The following is a 19,217-nucleotide window of genomic DNA, read 5'->3' as shown; positions in this document are numbered from 1 at the left end:
ATGCCTGAACTCGTTTAAGCTATTGAAAAAGGCTTTGACAGAGGCGCCGATATTAGGATACGCAGACTTTGACAAACCATTTCGGCTAGAAATTGACGCCAGCTCGAAAGGTCTGGGAGCTGTGCTATCACAACAACAAAAGCAAGGTTTCAGGGTTATTGCTTATGCCAGTCGAGCTCTGAAGGAATCAGAGAAGAACATGACAAATTACAGCGCCATGAAACTAGAACTTTTGACATTAAAATGGGCTGTGACGGAAAAATTCAGGGACTATCTATTAGGTGCTAAATGTGTGGTATACACTGACAATAACCCCTTGAGTCACCTAAAGACAGCAAAGTTGGGATCCATCGAACAGCGATGGGCAGCAGAATTGGCACTCTTTGACCTAGAGATAAAATATCGCCCGGGGCGGTCCAATGGCAATGCGGACGCCTTATCAAGAAATCCTTACGAGAGACCGGGCGATGAGGAAGAAACGCTGACAGGAATATGTGAGGTCAGAGCGTCAACAGATATCCCTCACGGGGTGCAAGTGATGCAAAACGGACAGACCGGGGTGGAGCACATTTCCACAGAGCCCGGACATATGGACATTAGTGATTTTAATTGCCTTAATCACAAAGAGATAAGAGATGCCCAGAGAACGGATAGTGGCTTACAGCCGCTGTTGAAACACGTCCAGGAGCAAAAATTCCCAGGAAGAAGGGAAAGAGAACAATTTGGTCGAGAAACAAAGAAAATACTGAGTCAGTGGGACCGTCTCAGTATACAGGATGGTGTTCTCATGCGGAGAATTTATGACCAAATTGATGGGACAATACACCAGGTGGTGGTGCCTGGACAATTACGAGAAGAAGTGCTAAGGTTGGCACATGACAGGGCAGGACACCAGGGTCAGGACAGGACGCACAAAATATTACGACGAAGGTGTTACTGGCCCAATATGGAAATGGAGGTCAAACGCCATTGTGAGGCTTGTGTGAGGTGTCAGCATGCGAAAATGCCAGTTGTCAAAATGAGACAGCCATCGGGACACCTATTAGCGACAAAACCACTAGAGATTGTGGCTATGGACTTTACGTCGTTGGAGCAATCATCGGATGGGACGGAACATGTGTTGGTAATGACTGATGTTTTCACCAAATGGACTGTGGCGGTGCCCACACGAGATCAGACTGCCAAAACAGTGGCAAAGGTCTTAATAGAACATTGGTTCATCAAATATGGCATACCAAGACAATTACACTCTGACCAAGGAAGGGCCTTCGAGTCAGAAGTAATTAACCAACTGTGCAGCCACTACGGGATCAACAAATCTAGAACAACCACATTTAATCCGAAAGGAAACGGACAGTGCGAGCGGTTCAACCGCAGCATGCATGATTTGCTGCGTACTCTAGAACCTGAACAGAAAAAACGTTGGCCTGATTTTCTCCCAGAGTTGGTATATCTATACAACTGCACACCCCATGCCACAACCGGCTTTTCGCCATACATGTTGCTGTTCGGACGGGAGGCTCGACTCCCCCTTGACTTGTTCCTAGGAAAAAAGGAGAGTATGACTGGCTCATACACTGCACTGGAATATGTGAATGAACATATGAGACGAATTAGAGAAATGTACAGGGTAGTACAGGAAAGACTAGAACATGAAGCACGGCGAAGGGAACCGCCGGTACAGACAAAGGACCCGCCACTCAAACTGAACGACAGGGTATTACTGCGTAGCCACCCGTTAGGCAGAAACAAAATCCACGACCTCTGGGGACAGGAGATATGGCAAGTCGTGGAGATGCCTAAAGTAGCAGGTGGCCCCTTTAAGATAAGACCCATCGATCACACCAAACCGGATCGGTGGGCGAATATTGCTCAATTAAAGAAATATTGTCATAGTCAGGAAGAGCAGTTACACACAAGGAAACCCAAGACAATTAGGGAACCGGAAACTATAACGGAAATTCACATACCCATCCCGGAACCATGTCACCATCAACAGCGCAACAGCGATACACAAGGGGAGGATACCGGCAACAAGGAGGATCCCGGTCCCTCCAAAAGCAGAGAGACAGTAGACCATCAGTTAAGTGGTCCGCGGAGAAGTTTGAGAAACAGAAAGAATACGAAATTTTTTGTCAGCAACCATCAATTCTTTCATGGTCGCGCTGGTATGAGAACAGACTGTTCAAAAAGTCATAAAAGTGAACTGGTGAAGGCACCAGACGAAAAAAGGTGGATGTGAATTCTAGAACTGTTTTGTGTCTGAGAAAGATGATGTAGACACATTTGATATGTGAAATAGGGATAACGGTCAATCTTATACGAATGTGACGACATTGACAGTGAGTGGAACAATGGATTTTTTTTTACGGTGGTGCGATGGGCTTTGAAGGACTGCACCTGCCGGGCGTTGTTTGTGGTTGATAACACACAAAAAAAGGCAGGGGTGGATGTAACTAGGGGAAGTTACCAGACATAAGAAAGCGGTACAGCGCTGTCAACTTTGACACGACTGATGTAATAACACAGGTGGTGGCTGATAACGATCAGAAAGCCAGGGCGTAGTATCTCGGGAAGCGATACGAAAGACGGTCTGTCAACTTTGATGTGACAGGATGCAGATGGCTTATTAAATCGGACTGTACAACAGAAGCGGCGTAATGCAACGATTACGATTACGAGTATGATAGGACCGAATATGATTACGGATATGAGGGGGATAAATAAGGAAGGCGACGGCTGAGCTCGCAGTCAGAGTCTCTCTCTCTCGCTCGCTTTCGATCAGTGAGCCAGTGTGGCAGTTGGTTATTGAACGGGTTAGCCGTATTGTGTTAAGAAGGACGTTAGACATGTGTATTCAGTTAGATGAAGCCTAGTGAGGACTGTTGGGGGTCCGTTGATTCAGACTATTATTGTGAAACATCTCTCTTGATTCATTATATTATTGTGAAGCATTCTTTAATTCATGTAATAAAAGGATCAATAATGAACCTGCATCTTCGAGTATCTATGCTGTGGTCAATGTTGTGTGGAATGAGTGGTTAGACTCGGGAAGGTCACATTTGGCGTTGTCGGCAGGGTAGCCAGAGACTCGTTACATTTGGCGTTGTCGGCAGGATAGACTCGGGGACTCGTTACATATATATATATATATATATATATATATATATATATATATCAAGCTAAGTTATAGGCACATTTGCTAAGAATTTTGTGATTGAATGGATATTATTAGGGTTTTCATTTATTCTGGTTTTTCATCAGTAAGGGAGAGAAACGCTATTTTCTTGAATTACATAGTATATCCGCTGTTGTTTCCCTTGGACTGTAGGGACACAAGTACCGTGTATTTCTTCTTCGACGCTTATAAAATTGCAAACGTCTGACTAACACAATATTATCTAACAATATACGAGCTTACTTATGTAAATGGATTGTCATTATTTACGAAATGCATTTAACTATATTGTGACCATTATAATCATAACAAAGAAATTCTCAAATTGCTAAAACTACTATTGTCATACACGGAACAACGAACACATCACCGCTGTCCTCATAGTCGTTGGATTGTCAAAGCAGCTACATAGGTAGACAGTAAGGCTTGATGTAAATAGTTTAATTCTAAAAAAATGCGCTGGCCAAGGTCGAATTTATTATCACCCTCCTGTAGTAAAATGGTCACAATCAAGGGCAATAACTATACCAAATAAATGAAACAAATACGAATCGAAAAAAATACACCATAATTATTGGATTTATTTTTTATTTAACGTATGCAATTGTACTTTAATCAGAAAATGTGAACTAGTTTAAATTCAAAGAAAATACAAGTTGTATCTTATTTACACGAAGACAGTGGACACCTTAACTTTATTTTACTATTCATTATTTAAGTATTGTTAAAATATATTTAACAATATCCTTTTACCGGCGTTTGAACTATTTCTGGATCCCTTACAAAAGGGACAAAAGTGAATTTAAATTTTGGTTAGAGTAGTTTTGTTTCACTATAGATTTATTTAGGAGACAAGGGTCATTAAGTTTCCATCATTTTACTAAAGCTAAAGGGTCGATGTCGTTCTGTCAGGTGCCTCTATCTTGTCAGACATGTCGAATAGTTACGTAGTGTAAAGCTATCTCATTAGTTAGGGATTGAAAGAAAAACAATAAGCAAATATGTTAGTGACAGTGCTTCGTCCATACTTTTTTCTCCGGGGGGGGGGGGAGGGGCACTTGAAATTTTTTTTTGGGGGGGGGGGGGGCGGTAAACTTTCTTCGGGGGGGGGAGGGCGGACACTGTTAAAAGTATATATTTTCTATATAAATTATATACATTTAATTTCGTTCGGGGGGGGGGGGGGGGCGGTAGAAAGAGATGCCTGGAAGACACTCTGGTTAGTGGTGGGGATGTGAATCTTCTTTAATCAGGGTTGTTTCAGACATTTTATCTAGGTGGCACTTGAAACTTCCGGGGGAGGAGGGGGTGCAATTTAAATTTAAAATATATCTCGAGCAGTCCTCATTGTTCTTTCACCCAAACCGTGGAGTCTATTAGGCGTTGGTAGATCAGATAAAAGATTTGGATACTACCAGTTGTGGTGTATACGGGGAGACAAGTTCATTGTTTTATGTTTTAAGTGATGTATTCGGGAGCCGGACGTTTTACCGGAAGACACTTGCTAGAATGCCGTTTTTAATGTGAGACGTTAGCTTTATTTTAAGATTCATTTTTGAACCAAGCTAATACTACAACCAAGCACATTAAACCATTCTCACATGTCTGTAAACTTTATCCATACTTTAACTAAACTAACTAACCAACATATAAATTATTATTTACTTTTTTCCCTTCTTTTTCCCCCCTAAGACATGTATTTTACAGCGTCAGTTTGCCTTGTATGTTCGCTTTAGTATTAGAATTTTTATAATCGGCTTGCGACCCTTAAGTAAAATCGAAAGACAATATTTTAGCGCGGTCTAATGCTTTGTTCTTTCTTTAAGGCAGGGGTCGGTAACATCTTGAGACTGAAGAGCCAAAAGATGCAATTTACAAAATGTAGGCTACCAGTTTTTAATGAGCCACTAACATTGTGTTTCAATATTTAGGATTAGGTATATATATATATATATATATATATATATATATATATATATATATATATATATATATATATATATATATATATATATATATATATATATATATATATATATATATATATATACATACATCAATTGAAGCATCGACCTTGCATGCCGTTTAAAAGTTTAATTAAATCTGGCTCATAACTTCTTGTTTTAAGTTTCAAGCACGCCTCTAGATTTTTAGTTGTTAGTTGGCGTCTTACTTTACTTTTTATTCTATTCATGTAAGAAAACTCTTGCTAGCACGAATATATTGACCTAAAGATCGTCAGCACTCAGATGTCAACTTCTCGATGTTACCATCCTGCAAATCTATTCCATGCGTCACGTATGAGTGCCTCAATTTTTACAGCTGCCCAGCTGTGCAGCGTAAGGTGCATGTTTTACTGAACCTTCAACTATTTTTACCTCGTCTTGAGTTTTGTGAATTATCCGCTCCACATATGAGTCGTTTTCAAATCCAGGAATTGCATTTAAAGCAAACCAGCATCAATTCCAAATAGCTCAAAGTTAGTCTCATTGGTTTTTGTGCTGAGATATTCTACTATGAACGTCAGAGTACTTGCATTTGTTTTGAATTGCTCAAATCCATCCTTCATTGTGTTTATTATAATGCTCAAGCAATTCATGCTAATAGTTGCATTGGTTTCTAGAGTAATATACCGCTCTCAGTGTCTTCAACAACAAAAAAAGTAATATTTGTTTTCGAAATATCCACTTCTCTAGCTGATTTTTCCTTTCCTTGCAGTTTTACATTTAGCTCGTTAAGTTTCTTTGTGATATCCGCCATGAAGTTGAATGTTTCAATTAGGGATGGACAGTTTAATAGGAAGCACATTGAAAATAAAATAGGGGAGTACCTAAGTATTCTAATAGTATAGCGAGTGTTTATTGTTTATGTTTATGATTGTGATTATATAATTCATTACCTAGTGTTGCAGAACAATATTTTCATGAGTTTTGAAAATAAAATAGAATAAATATTAATATTTGTGCCGAAGAACCGCATCTTGAGATCAAAACAAACCGCATGCGGCTCGCGAGCCGCAGGTTGCCGATCCCTGACATACACCAGGGGTCGGCAACCTGCGGCTCGCGAGCCGCATGCGGCTCTTTTGATATCAAGATGCGGCTCTCCAGCTCCTTGAACAAATACTAATAATCTTAATAAAAAAATAAAATATTTGAAATAAAATAATGTTAGTGGCTCTTTAAAACCGGGGAAATTTTGAAAATTGTAACTTTTGGCTCTTCCGCTTCAAAAGGTTGCCGACCCCTGACATACACTCATCAATGTTACTCTTGTTTCTTTATTTAAGGGATTCAGACATAGCTAGAAAGAACTATTTATATTCAAGCTTAGCAAATTTTAATACAAGTTAAATAACAATTCTTTAAATAAAACTAATGTATCTGAATTCTAAGTGAAAATATCGTGTTAGTTGTATTTTTATTTTATGTATATTTAAAACACAATTTCTTGACTACTGAACAACTGCAAACTTTTAAAAAATAAAACAGTAACAGAGATAGTGTATTTTGTTATGAGTTGTTCGATTTTTTTAATTTGAGTGATTTTAATTAGTTACTTCCCTTGTATTTACAAATTGTGCCCTTCTGTAAGGGATACAGAATTAATATTAAATGAAAGGATTGTGTAGTTGTGCAAGTTTGCTGCTACTTAAAGAAAAATGTTTTTAATAAAGTTAATGTTTAGTCTGAGTGAAAACAATATAAAATATAAAGGTTGAAAAATTCGAAATTTTGTACGATATTGTGATTTATATAAAATAATGCAAATTAAAATTGTGAAACATAAAAAAACCACATCCTATTAAATTACTACTTTTCAAAAGATGTCTGTACTGCAGGGGAATAGCGAGGGGGGGGGGGGAGGGGTGTGCGGGGGTGTGGACCGTACCGGGTGACATTTAATTTAGGGAGGGTGACACCAAGGCAAAAAAATAGCAAAATATATAGAGAAAAATGATAATTCCACTTAATTAAGTGATTAATTCTAGTGTTAAATAGTCTTTTAAGAGGTGCAAATTGAAAGTTAGAGGGAGGGGGTGCAAAGGGAAAATTGAAAGTTTGTCCCCATGAAGGGACGCTACGCCTCTGGGGGTGACACGAAAAAGTGCCGCACCGGGTGACAACCGACCACGGTTCGCCACTGACCCCCAAATCTCAAAATTGAAATCAAACGATCCATAATGTTGACTCTAAGTATAAACAGAAAAAAACTAATTTGAAAATAATTATCATTGTATGTAGATTACGCAACTTTCTAATTATACACGGTTTCATTTTATTAACAAAAAACACAATTATATAACAATTAAGCACAATGTTTGGGAAATCTCGACTATTTATCGAACCTTTTCCGTTATATACAGATTTATAAAATATATAATATCGAATTTCATCGTTATCATACCCAACGAAATATAATACAACTTACGGACATATCAATAATAGACTATTTACCCGATATACTATATGGGACTTAATAATTTCAACCATCGGCTCGCCATAGCTGAATCACTCTCCTTAACAAACTGTGTGTTTTCAATAAGGCCTTAATAGTTATTTTTACCACGCTGTGAAATCAAGATATTATGTTGACAATACCCTGGCCACTTGACATGCCTGACTCGACATAATGGCCCAAACACATTGGGCCAAAACATGGGTGGCCATAAGCAGTATAGATCTCAACGTATGGGCCACGACATGATGGCACAAACACACTGGGCCACAACCTTGGCGGCCATAAGCAGTATAGTTCTCAACCTATTGGCCACGACATGATGGCCAAAACACTTTGGGCCACAACATGGGCGGCCATAAGCAATATAGCTCTCAACCTATGGGCCACGATTAGGTGGCTTCTGACAAAGGTTTATGGAGGTTGTTGTAGTTTTGGTTGCACGAGACAAGGAGGCTCCTAAATGTATTTTTTTATCAGTTTATTGTCCCATGTATAGATACGATGTAACATTTTACTGTTGGCTTTGTCAACTACTCGCTCTAATAACAGGGGTAAACATAACTTATACATTGAAACTTAAATAAAATCAGCGTGTCTGATTTCAGAGTAATATTGTAATAATTGACACTTTCTACTATCACACATAATGTATTCATATTATGAGATAGGATAACATATTATTTTTAACATCAACTATTACATATTTCAACTTGAATACAATGATGTACAATAGGAGCATTTAACTTCTACAAACTAGCCAACAGTATTCACACTAATGTATCGTGGACAATCTGCGTGCATAAACATTCGGGTAAAGCGAGCTATCCAAGATACAAATACAGACACAGATAGACAGAAGTGGAAAGTGGAACCAAACACTTGCACTTGATATTTAAATTAGTTGTCACATTCTTTTTTTTTTTTTTTTTTTTTTTTGAACCAGATGTAACTTTTATTCTAATTCATTTTTATCTCAAACATAGACGACAGTCATTCTTTCTTAATATAATCGGGGAAAAACGACGTTCATTACTCTCCTGCTTCAGTTGTCCCATTCCAGGGATCAAAGTAACTGAGTAGGCCTACATAAAATTAGGTGGCATGCTGGGGAGAGACATGTAACACAAATTGTGTAAAAAAATCTGTAAGAAAGTCTGCGTGTTTGTATTGTGAGTTAAACATATATATAAAAATTATGTTTACGTAAAAAATATAGTTTTACATTTCTGAATACAAAAATTATTTGTAGATGTAACTCAGAGAAATAATTAATTAATCACCGTTCACTTTTTGTGCGTGTACATGTTGTTATTTTAATGTTAATTTTCTCAATTTGTAATCCTTCTCTCCCTTATTATGTGTTTGTTCTATTCATGCAGGGGAGGTAATGGTTATTGCATCTGGTACTTGGTAGTATGGGTTGAGGCCAGAACAGATTAAAGAATTAGCAAAGCAGAATACTGAAAGATGGACCTAAAAATATTTAAAAATCAAACATCCTTCTAGTAGTTTGTCATTTTTAGTCCTTTATATTAAGAAAATAAAAACGTAGATTGGCGGCTACACACTAAACTCAAGTAACTGGTTACACACAGACCGCTATGGTTTCCGATTCAAGAGAAAATATTGTAGGTAATTTTATATAAAAATTTGAACGTTTATTTTATATGAAAGGTGTTTTTTTTTTATATTAATCGACATATGAATAATTGTGAGCTAAGAGTATCAGGTAGACAGAATCGGATAGTTGAATAGTGTTTTGAGTAATCGTGAGTTCAGTAATCGTGTTTTGTAAATATCGAGTAGCCAAGTTGGTCGTTGAGAAAGGATTGTCGAGATTATTGTTTGCAATTCGGGAAATGAAGGAAGGGTACATATAGGTGACATAGTTTTGTTACTAGGGCAGTGGACTTAACATAACATACTCGCTCGACTAAGTTAATCTTTTAGATGTGTAAAATATGGGAGACGTGTTATTAACGAAAATAATACATTTAAATGAAAACGAAATGAAATATAATATGTAAATATCTTTTATTTTGTTTAAGCAGTGTAATTTTGAATAATAATTATTTCAGTTAAAAAGATTAAAAAATTATAAGAGCCGTAATAGCTAATATAATATTCTTTTAGTTAGTCCGTATATACGCATGCAACTTTTTTTTTCTTTTGTGTGTTTTGATGTCTATTTCATCTATTTTGTAGATTTGAATGTTACCTGTGCCTGTGATAGATATAATTAGAGTGGTTTAAACCTGGGTATGTAAGGAAATAGGAGATAAATGACAGCCATGTCTGACGGTTCTTTTACATTACAGACAACATATCACATAATACTTTTTACAAGTGATTAAATTTCTCTGGAAATAAAGGTATATTTTATGTATTTTATTTTTGTTAACGTTAAATATATGTATTGTATTTTTACTGTACAAGCCGAATATGTATGCTGCATACGTGAACGACAGCGACCCATTCGGTTCAGTATAATAATGGTATCCTAATGACCCATTATACCTCGGGGCCCAACTAAATCTATACTTATAAAAACTACACTAACTCAGGGGTCGGCAACCTTTTGAAGCGGAAGAGCCAAACGTTACGATTTTCAAAATTTCCATGGTTTTAAAGAGCCACTAACATTTTTTTATTTCAAATATTTTATTTTTTTATTAAGATTATTAGTATTTATTCAAGGAGCTGGAGAGCCGCATCTTGATATCAAAAGAGCCGCATGCGGCTCGCGAGCCGCAGGTTGCCGACCCCTGCACTAACTATAATTTTAATTTGATTTTCTCCCTTATGCAAGGGATCCAGAAATAAAGTTTAAAACCCCGTGATCCACTGTATGGTATTGCGTGCTTTAACAATACTAAAAGAAGTTTTGTTACAATAAAGTTAATGTTTCTAATCGCTAAGTGAAAATAAGATGTTATTTGCATTTTAAATACATCTAGTGTTAGTAGACATGTTTGATCATTAAGCAGAAGTATACGTATTTTTATAAGTCTGTAATAACTTTAGTGTATTTAAGTTTTCTGATTTTGGATTTGCATCTTATATATATACGAGAAAAATGGCCCGTTGAGGAAGGGTACAACGGGCGCTAGGCTGATAGTGCTGTCTCTTTTCTCTAAACTAAAACCAACCCACCCCCCACACACCACCCCCACCCCACCCCCCCACCCCCACACACCAACCCCACCCCCACCCCCCACCACACACCACCCCCACCCCTCACCCCCACACACCACCCCCTCCACACACCGCCCCCACCCCCCACCCCCCAAAAAAAACATGTCTACCGTCCCATTCAACGAAATATAATTATATACTTTTTCCAGTGTCCGCCCCCTCCCAGAAAATTCTACCCCCGCCCCCGAAAATTTCAAGTACCCCCACCCCTCTCCGGGGAGGAAAAAGTCTGAAAGAAACACTGAAACCAACCCACCCCCCACACACCACCCCCCACCCCCCCCCACACACACCACCCCCCACCCCCACCCCCCACACCACCCCTCCACCACCCCCCACCCCCAAAAAAAACATGTCTACCGTCCCATTCAACGAAATATAATTATAAACTTTTTCCAGTGTCCGCCCCCTCCCAGAAAATTCTACCCCCGCCCCCGAAAATTTCAAGTACCCCCACCCCTCTCCGGGGAGGAAAAAGTCTGAAAGAAACACTGAAACCAACCCACCCCCCCCACACACCACCCCCACCCCCACCCCCCACCCCCACACACCCCCCCACACACCCCCCCCCACCCCTCCACCCCCCCCCCCCCCCCCCCCCCAAAAAAAACATGTCTACCGTCCCATTGCAAGAAAACCACTTTTTAGATTAGACACATTAATTAGGCGGTAATTTTATTATAGAGTATCGATGAGGAAATTTCTTTTGAGTTGGGGAGGGGGGGGGCTCAGACGTTCTTACGCGGGGGGTGGGGCTTCGCCCCTACCCGAAGAATTGTATGCAAGAAACTCTTCACGCAAACCATTTAGATTAGACAACATTTCCTTTTTTTCAATGTTTACTTACGCGAGAATAAATGACGTCATTACATTACTGTGTGCACTCTCTGGTTTGAGATTATATTCTACTCTACGCTAAATGTGTCGACGTCATATTTCGTTTTTCGAATTACTGTGCATGTTTTTAAATTGCTTGTGTTTTCTCTAGAGCGTTCTTGTCAGACAGAGCGTTCTTGTCAGACAGAGCGTTCTTGTCAGATAGACAGACAGCGAAACTATTATTATAGATATTTAATTTGGTTATTTCCCTTGCATTTAAACATTTTTAATTTCTCGTATATACCAAGTAGGCCTATAGAGAAAGTATTGTAATCGTGCAAAAAAAAAATCGAGATTTTTACAAATCTCGACGTTTTACACCTCACTGATACGGAAAAGGCCGATTCTAGTCGGAGTAAGATACGCATGCGATACGCATGCGCAATGGAGAGAAACTACGACTTAGCGGCGATGTTTTCGATGGTACTGCGCATGCGAGTGTTTACAACCGCAGAACCCTAATACCAACCCTAATCCTATCCTTAACCCTATCCCTAATCCTATCCCTAATCCTATCCCTAATCCTATCCCTAATCCTAATCCTATCCCTAATCCTAACCCTAGCCCTAATCCTATCCCTAACCCTAGCCCTAATCCTATCCCTAACCCTATCCCTAATCCTACCCCTAACCCTCATTCTAACCCTAGCCATAGGTCACTGCGCATGCGCAGAACTATCTTTTGCCGAAAAATCTTATTCCGAGTAGACACTTCGTACGGAAAAACATAATTTTGCAATCTTGTCCGTATGTCTGTGTGTCTGTCTGTGTGTCACATTGTGTGTAAACACGATAACTTGCGTACCGTTACAGCTAGGTTTATGACATTTTATATATAAGTATTTTATCAAAATCGTAGATACTGCTCAACTTTTGAACGATTTCTGATAACCGGAAGTGGTACTTTTTCTACTTTGAATTTTTCAAAAGCCTATAACTTGAGTCCTATTTCAGATAGATCAATGAAATTTCACATGTAAGTAAAAGATCTAATTCTCTACCTTCTATCAAATTTTGAGTAATTTCCGTTGACCGGAAGTACTAATTTACGCTATTTCCGATTTCTCAAAAAACGCATGTAAATTTATAAAGTAATAATAATATTGCGCACTATTATGCACATTTTGTTTTGGCGTTCGCTTGGTGCGCAATTATTTTTTCTATGAGATTCTATTCTATTTTTAAAAGTTTAAGTAATTAAAAATCATGTCTATATTCCAAGTTATATAAGAATATTCGAGAAAGTTTAGGGGAGATCACTCCCGGTTTATTTTTCTAACAACAGCAAAGTGATAATATATTAGCCCGCGCCTTTCTTAAATTAAACGCATCATATTATGTCCAGTTACAATTAGACTTTTTTTTTTCCGGGGTAGGGGCTAACACTGGTAAACGTATATACTTTTTATATACATTATGTTTCGTTCGGGAGCAGTAGATGTTCTACGGCCCGGAGGTAGGGGTGGGGGGAGATCCTCCCCGAAGATATACCTGAAAGGAGCTACGTGTGTATCGCCTTTGACAACTCATCGAATATGAGGCTAACGGTGATGTGTTAGTTACGTTGAGAGTTTGACATTAGAAGCTATAGAAATGTGAAAAGCCTTTGTTATGATTATCATAATTAAAAAAGGTTGAATAATATGTCAGGACCAGGAGATGTATTGCCTTTTAAAATTCATGTTTAAATTAAATATTGTTTCGGTTCCATGGTCTTGACAGAGCAGTGGATGTCACGTGATGTTTTTTGTCGCTATCTTGTCACCAGGACTACGTATCATTCGTATTTACTGTCTTGATATAAAACCAACATCATACAAAATACCTTATATTGTTTAAAAACTGTATCTGCAAGTTATGTAAACAAATAATGATCGATCACGAAGTCTCTGGCAGATGAGGCTCGTTACCTGGGGACAGCCACTCTTCTAGGAGAGACAAGTTTACAATCAAACAACTGCTGCCTTGGAGTTTGTTCTTGGTTGCACAAAGGCTACGGAAGCAAATCCAAAAAAAAAGAAAAAAATAGGGTGAAATTGGAGTCAATGGCCTCATTGTCCCATAACCAGTTGACATGTATACTTAATTGTGTTGGAGGTGATCGCTTCCAACACTAAATTGAAGAACGAAGAATAAGATCACGAGAATCCTTTACAGCCAATAAATGTTTGTCTTACGAAAGTGAAACATACGGTTATAACTTAGGCTTGATGAAAATAAATAGAAATATAACCTTAAACTAAAAAAAAAAAATATTCTCAAGTTATCTGGATTTGCAACTTTTATAACATTGATTCTAAAAATATAAAATTTCTAAATTATTTTTTGGTATAAGTTTTTATTTTGTTTTATTTTTTGTTTTATTGCCTCTATGAAGTAAAAAAAAAACATTATTCATGTCAACAATATAATAAAACGATTCGCGTCAACTCGGTGGCCTCCATTTTGTGCTAGATGTCAGTCTACGATAGGATAGTGTGAGTACTGTAGGATAGTTTGTAGAAGTTAAGTGAAACTATTGTAGATCACTGTATTTTTGATGATAGATATATGTGATAGTTGATGTTAAAAATAACAATCCTCTATCACGATATGAGTGAACTATGTGATATAGTAGACAGTCTGGGCAGTTGAAGTGAAGGGTGAGCGACCACTCAATATTTTGTTTCCGTGATTTCGCTCTTTGATTTAAACAACCTTAGTTTTATTTTAATACATTCAAATCAACAACAACAGAAAACAACATTATTTAATCTCAAGTGCAATATTACTCCGAAATCAGACACGCTGATTTTATTGAAGTTTTAATTTATAAATAATGCTTACTCATGTTATTAGAGCAATAAGTTGACAAAGCCAACAGTAAAATATTGCATGAAATCTATAAATGGGACAATGATTTGATAAAGAAATACATTTAGGTGCCTCCTGGTAAAGTTCAACCCAAACTACAACAACCCGCTACAACCCGTTCTCAGAGGTCACATCATCGTGGCCCATAGGTTGAGATCTATATGGCCTTTGGCCACCCGTGTTGTGGCCCAATGTGTTGGGGCCACCATCATGTCGAGTCAGACATGTCAAGTGGCCAGTGAACAAAACAAAAATATTTAAATTGTTGAAAGTCAATAATAGTTATGTGCTAATCTTTAGTCAGCGATTAACACAGAAGGTTCTAGCATTGTTTTCTCTAATATCAGCTCAATCATTTTAGAAGTCCTTATCCCCAACAATTCGTGAGTTTTCAGATTTAGTTGAATGCATTTTGGAACTTCAATTAAAGTGTAAAGTGTGCATATATATATATATATATATATATATATATATATATATATATATATATATATATATATATATATATTTTTTTTTTTTTTTTTTTTTTTTGCTTTGATGCGATCCACCCCCCCCCCCCACCAAGCGTTTATCGCTACAATGTCTGGTTATATTTAATTTGACAATAAGATATTTGTTTGTGAACTTTATTTGGTTAAAAAAATTGCAAGAAAATTTAGGAAAAGTAAATTCATCTTTTAAAAAAATTGTTATGTTCAAAAAAGTTCATAGCTAATTAAAACGCAGTAGAAATTTAATTGGAAAAGCAGTAATATAATACGACGTGGTTTTTTTATGTTTAAAAATGTTAATGTACATAATTTTATATAAATCACAATATCGTGCAGTAATATCGATTGTTTCAACCTTTATCTTATATATCCTTTTCACTCAGAATAAACATTTACTTTATTTAAAAAAAAAGTTTTTAAAGCAAGAAAAAAAAATGCATAGCTACACGCAAATCCCTTTGTTTACTATTAATTCTGTATCCTTTACAGAAGGGACACAATTTTTAAATACAAGGGAAATAACTTAACAAAATAGCTCAAACAAATACGAATCGAACAACTCATAACAAAATGCACTATGTCTATTACTGTTTTACTTATACAATGTGTGCAATTATTTTGTAGACAAAAAATTGTGTACCAGTTAAGGATAAAATAAAATACAACTTTTACCATATTTTCACTTACAATTAATATACATGAGCTTTATTTTAAGAATAATTAATTAAGTAGTGTTAACATTTGTTTAATCTCACTCTCTCGCAGTAATCGGTTTGTTTCTGGATCTCTTACGTAAGGGACTAATTAAAATAAAATAAACGGTAACGTTAGGTTTAGTGTGGAAAACATACCACTAAACATTATATTTGTTTTATTAAGCTTGATCAAAAATATTAAAGCAATTGAGTAGGCCTACACTTGTGTATTTTGGGTATTTATGTTAACTTTAGCATTTTTCTGACATTGACTTTTAGAAACTGTATTTGCTCTTGTCTTTCTTCTTTATGAATTTTACAACAACCTGTTTGCGGTAATGAACAAAGAACTAAGTTTAACGACAGACTTTAATGAGTAAAAGAGTCCAGTTTTGCATTCTTGCCCAATGTGTATGTGTGTGTGTGTGCGTTTAAACATAATGACTTACGTATGTTTAAATTAAGAGGACACAGTCTAGTAGATCACATTCTTATTAGATCGATACATTAAAAAAATACAGCGAAACGAATTAAAGTTGTGAATACATAGCTTAAATATTCAAAAACACAACATAAATTGTTATTTTTGTATTTATTTGTTTTACATTTCTAGCATTTAAAGTACTTTGGTATAGACAATGAATATGTAGTTGCAGTAGCGTAGCGAGGGGGGGGGGGGGGCGGGGGGGGGGACATATGTCCCCGGGCGCCGACCTTAGGGGGGGCGCCAAATTGAAAGTTTGAGGGGGGGTTGCAAATGAAAAGTTCGAGGGGGGGATGCAAATCGAAAATATGCTCTCGAGGGGGCGCCAAATTGGAAGTATGTCCCCGGGCGCCGGGAAGGGTCGCTACGCCTCTGTGTAGTTGGACAAGCAGTAATGGAAGAAAAGTACAATTTTGTGTTATCAAACTCGAGCAAAGTTTCTCCCAGACTTCTCTTCGGGGGGGGGGGGGGGCTTTGTCAACTACTCGCTCTAATAACATGTGTAAACATTATTTTAAATTAAAACATCGATAAAATCAACGTATCTGATTTCGAAGTAATATTGCACTTGAGAGTAAATACTGTTGCTTTCTGTTGTTGCTGATTTGAATGTATTAAAATAAAACTAAGGTTGTTTAAATCAAAGAGCGAAATCACGGAAACAACATATTGAGTGGTCGCTCACCCTTTACTTCAACTCTCAGACGTTCTACTATCTCACATAGTTCACTCATGTCATGATAGAGGGCAAGGTCTTATTTTTAACATAAATTTCCACATATATCTATCAACCTATCAACGAAAATAGATTGATCTACAATAGTGGCATTTAACTTCAGAAAATATCCTACAGTACTCACACTATCCTATCGTAGAATGACTTCTAGCATAAAATGGAGGTCACCGAGTTGACGAGAATCGTTATAACATATTGTAGACATGAACAAAAAATGAAATGTTATTTATATGTTAACTTCATAGCGGCCGTAAAAAAAAAAATTAAAAATAGGCTACAATTTTAGGTTAAGCCTAAGAATAATTTTTAAAAATTAATATTAATACTATAAAAGTTGAAAATCCAGATAACTTGAGAATATTTTTTTTTACTTTATGGTTTCATTTCTATTTATTTTCATCAAGCCCATTTTATAACCGTTTGTTTCATTTTCGTGACACAAACATTGATTGGCTGTAAAGGAACTCCGTGATCTTCTTCTTCGTTCATTTTAGTGTTGGAATGGATTAACTCTAATACAAGAATACATGTCAACTGATTATGCGCCATTGTGGCCTTTGACTCCATTTTCACCCTATTTTCCATTTTTTTTTATTCGCTTCCATAGTCTTTGTGCAATCAAGAACAAACTACAAGGCAGCAGTTGTTTGATTTTGGAGTTGTCTCTCCTAGAAGAGTGGCTGTCCCCAGCTAACGAGCCTCATCTGCCAGAGACTTCATGTTTGATAGTTATTTGTTTACATAACTTGCAGATTCAGTTATTAAACAACATAATCTTGTTTAATAAAATGTAAGCCTATCGAATAGCTGGATGGCATTGTTTTTGTCGCCATTACCGGGTGAAAAACGAATTGCATCTGCTTGTTTTTTTTAAAATTGTGTTTAATTACCGAAAATACTAACACGTCGAATACATCCACTCTTTTTTAAGAAAAAAAAAACCGCAATCACGATTGTATAGCCATATAATATTAATTACACAGCGCATGCTTTTATAATTATTTAATGGGCCTTTCGAATACCTTTGAGACTATTCTCGCTTGGGTCCATTGTATCTGTCACAAGCACAGGTCACATTTAAGAGGGTATCACAGGGGCGGATCTAGCGAGCTGTTGTGAAAAATGCAACAATGGTTCAATTAACATGTTTTGAATGTTCTTGTGTAGTTATTTCTTTTAATATCTGGACTGATGCAAACATTATAATATTATATTTCTTTTTACGGGTCTTATTAATTAAATATACATAGAGTAATCTTTATAGCAATAAAACAATATCTAGCTTCACCAGCGACGTATCATACGCCGCTATCTAGTTGTTTTATTTTCTACTTATCAACAATTCATAATTTGTGAATTCAACACTACACCACCCCCTTGCCTCCCTCACCCCACTCGTGGTGAAAACCGAACACTTTATAAGGGTTATGTATACAAAACAAGGGACACAACTTATCAAAATTGATAATTAAAAATAAATAAATAAGTAATTAGTACAGTTCGCCAAAAAAATCTATTAATTGAATTAACATTTATATCAAAAAATGCAATCTGAAAGAATATGATATTTCTGGGAGCCGGACGTTTTCCCGAAAGACACTTGCCCGAATGCCGTTTGCCCGAAGGCCGATTTCCCGAATGGACACTTGCCCGAATGTGACAAACGCCCGAATGGACACTTGCCCGAATGCGACAAATGCCCGAATGGACACTTGCCCGAATGCGACAAATGCCCGAATGGACACTTGCCCGAATGCCACAAATGCCCGAATAGACACTTGCCCGAATAGACACTTGCCCGAATGGGACAAATGCCCGAATGGACACTTGCCCGAATGCGACAAACGCCCGAATGGACACTTGCCCGAATGCGACAAATGCCCGAATAGACACTTGCCCGAATGGGACAAATGCCCGAATGGACACTTGCCCGAATACGACAAATGTCCGAATGCCACTTGCCCGAAGGCCGTTTGCCCGATAAATATTAATATTAGATAATAAATAATATTTCCAAATAGACATTCTTTAATCAATTTAAGCCCGAATGGACACTTGCCCGAATGCGACAAATGCCCGAATGGACACTTGCCCGAATGCGACAAATGCCCGAATGGACACTTGCCCGAATGCCACAAATGCCCGAATAGACACTTGCCCGAATAGACACTTGCCCGAATGGGACAAATGCCCGAATGGACACTTGCCCGAATGCGACAAACGTCCGAATGGACACTTGCCCGAAT

Source organism: Physella acuta, unplaced genomic scaffold, assembly GCF_028476545.2.
Source record: "Physella acuta isolate Inbredline_101_S28 unplaced genomic scaffold, ASM2847654v3 ptg000071l, whole genome shotgun sequence".
NCBI classification, from domain to species: domain Eukaryota; kingdom Metazoa; phylum Mollusca; class Gastropoda; family Physidae; genus Physella; species Physella acuta.
Note: the sequence above shows the minus strand (reverse complement) of the source record.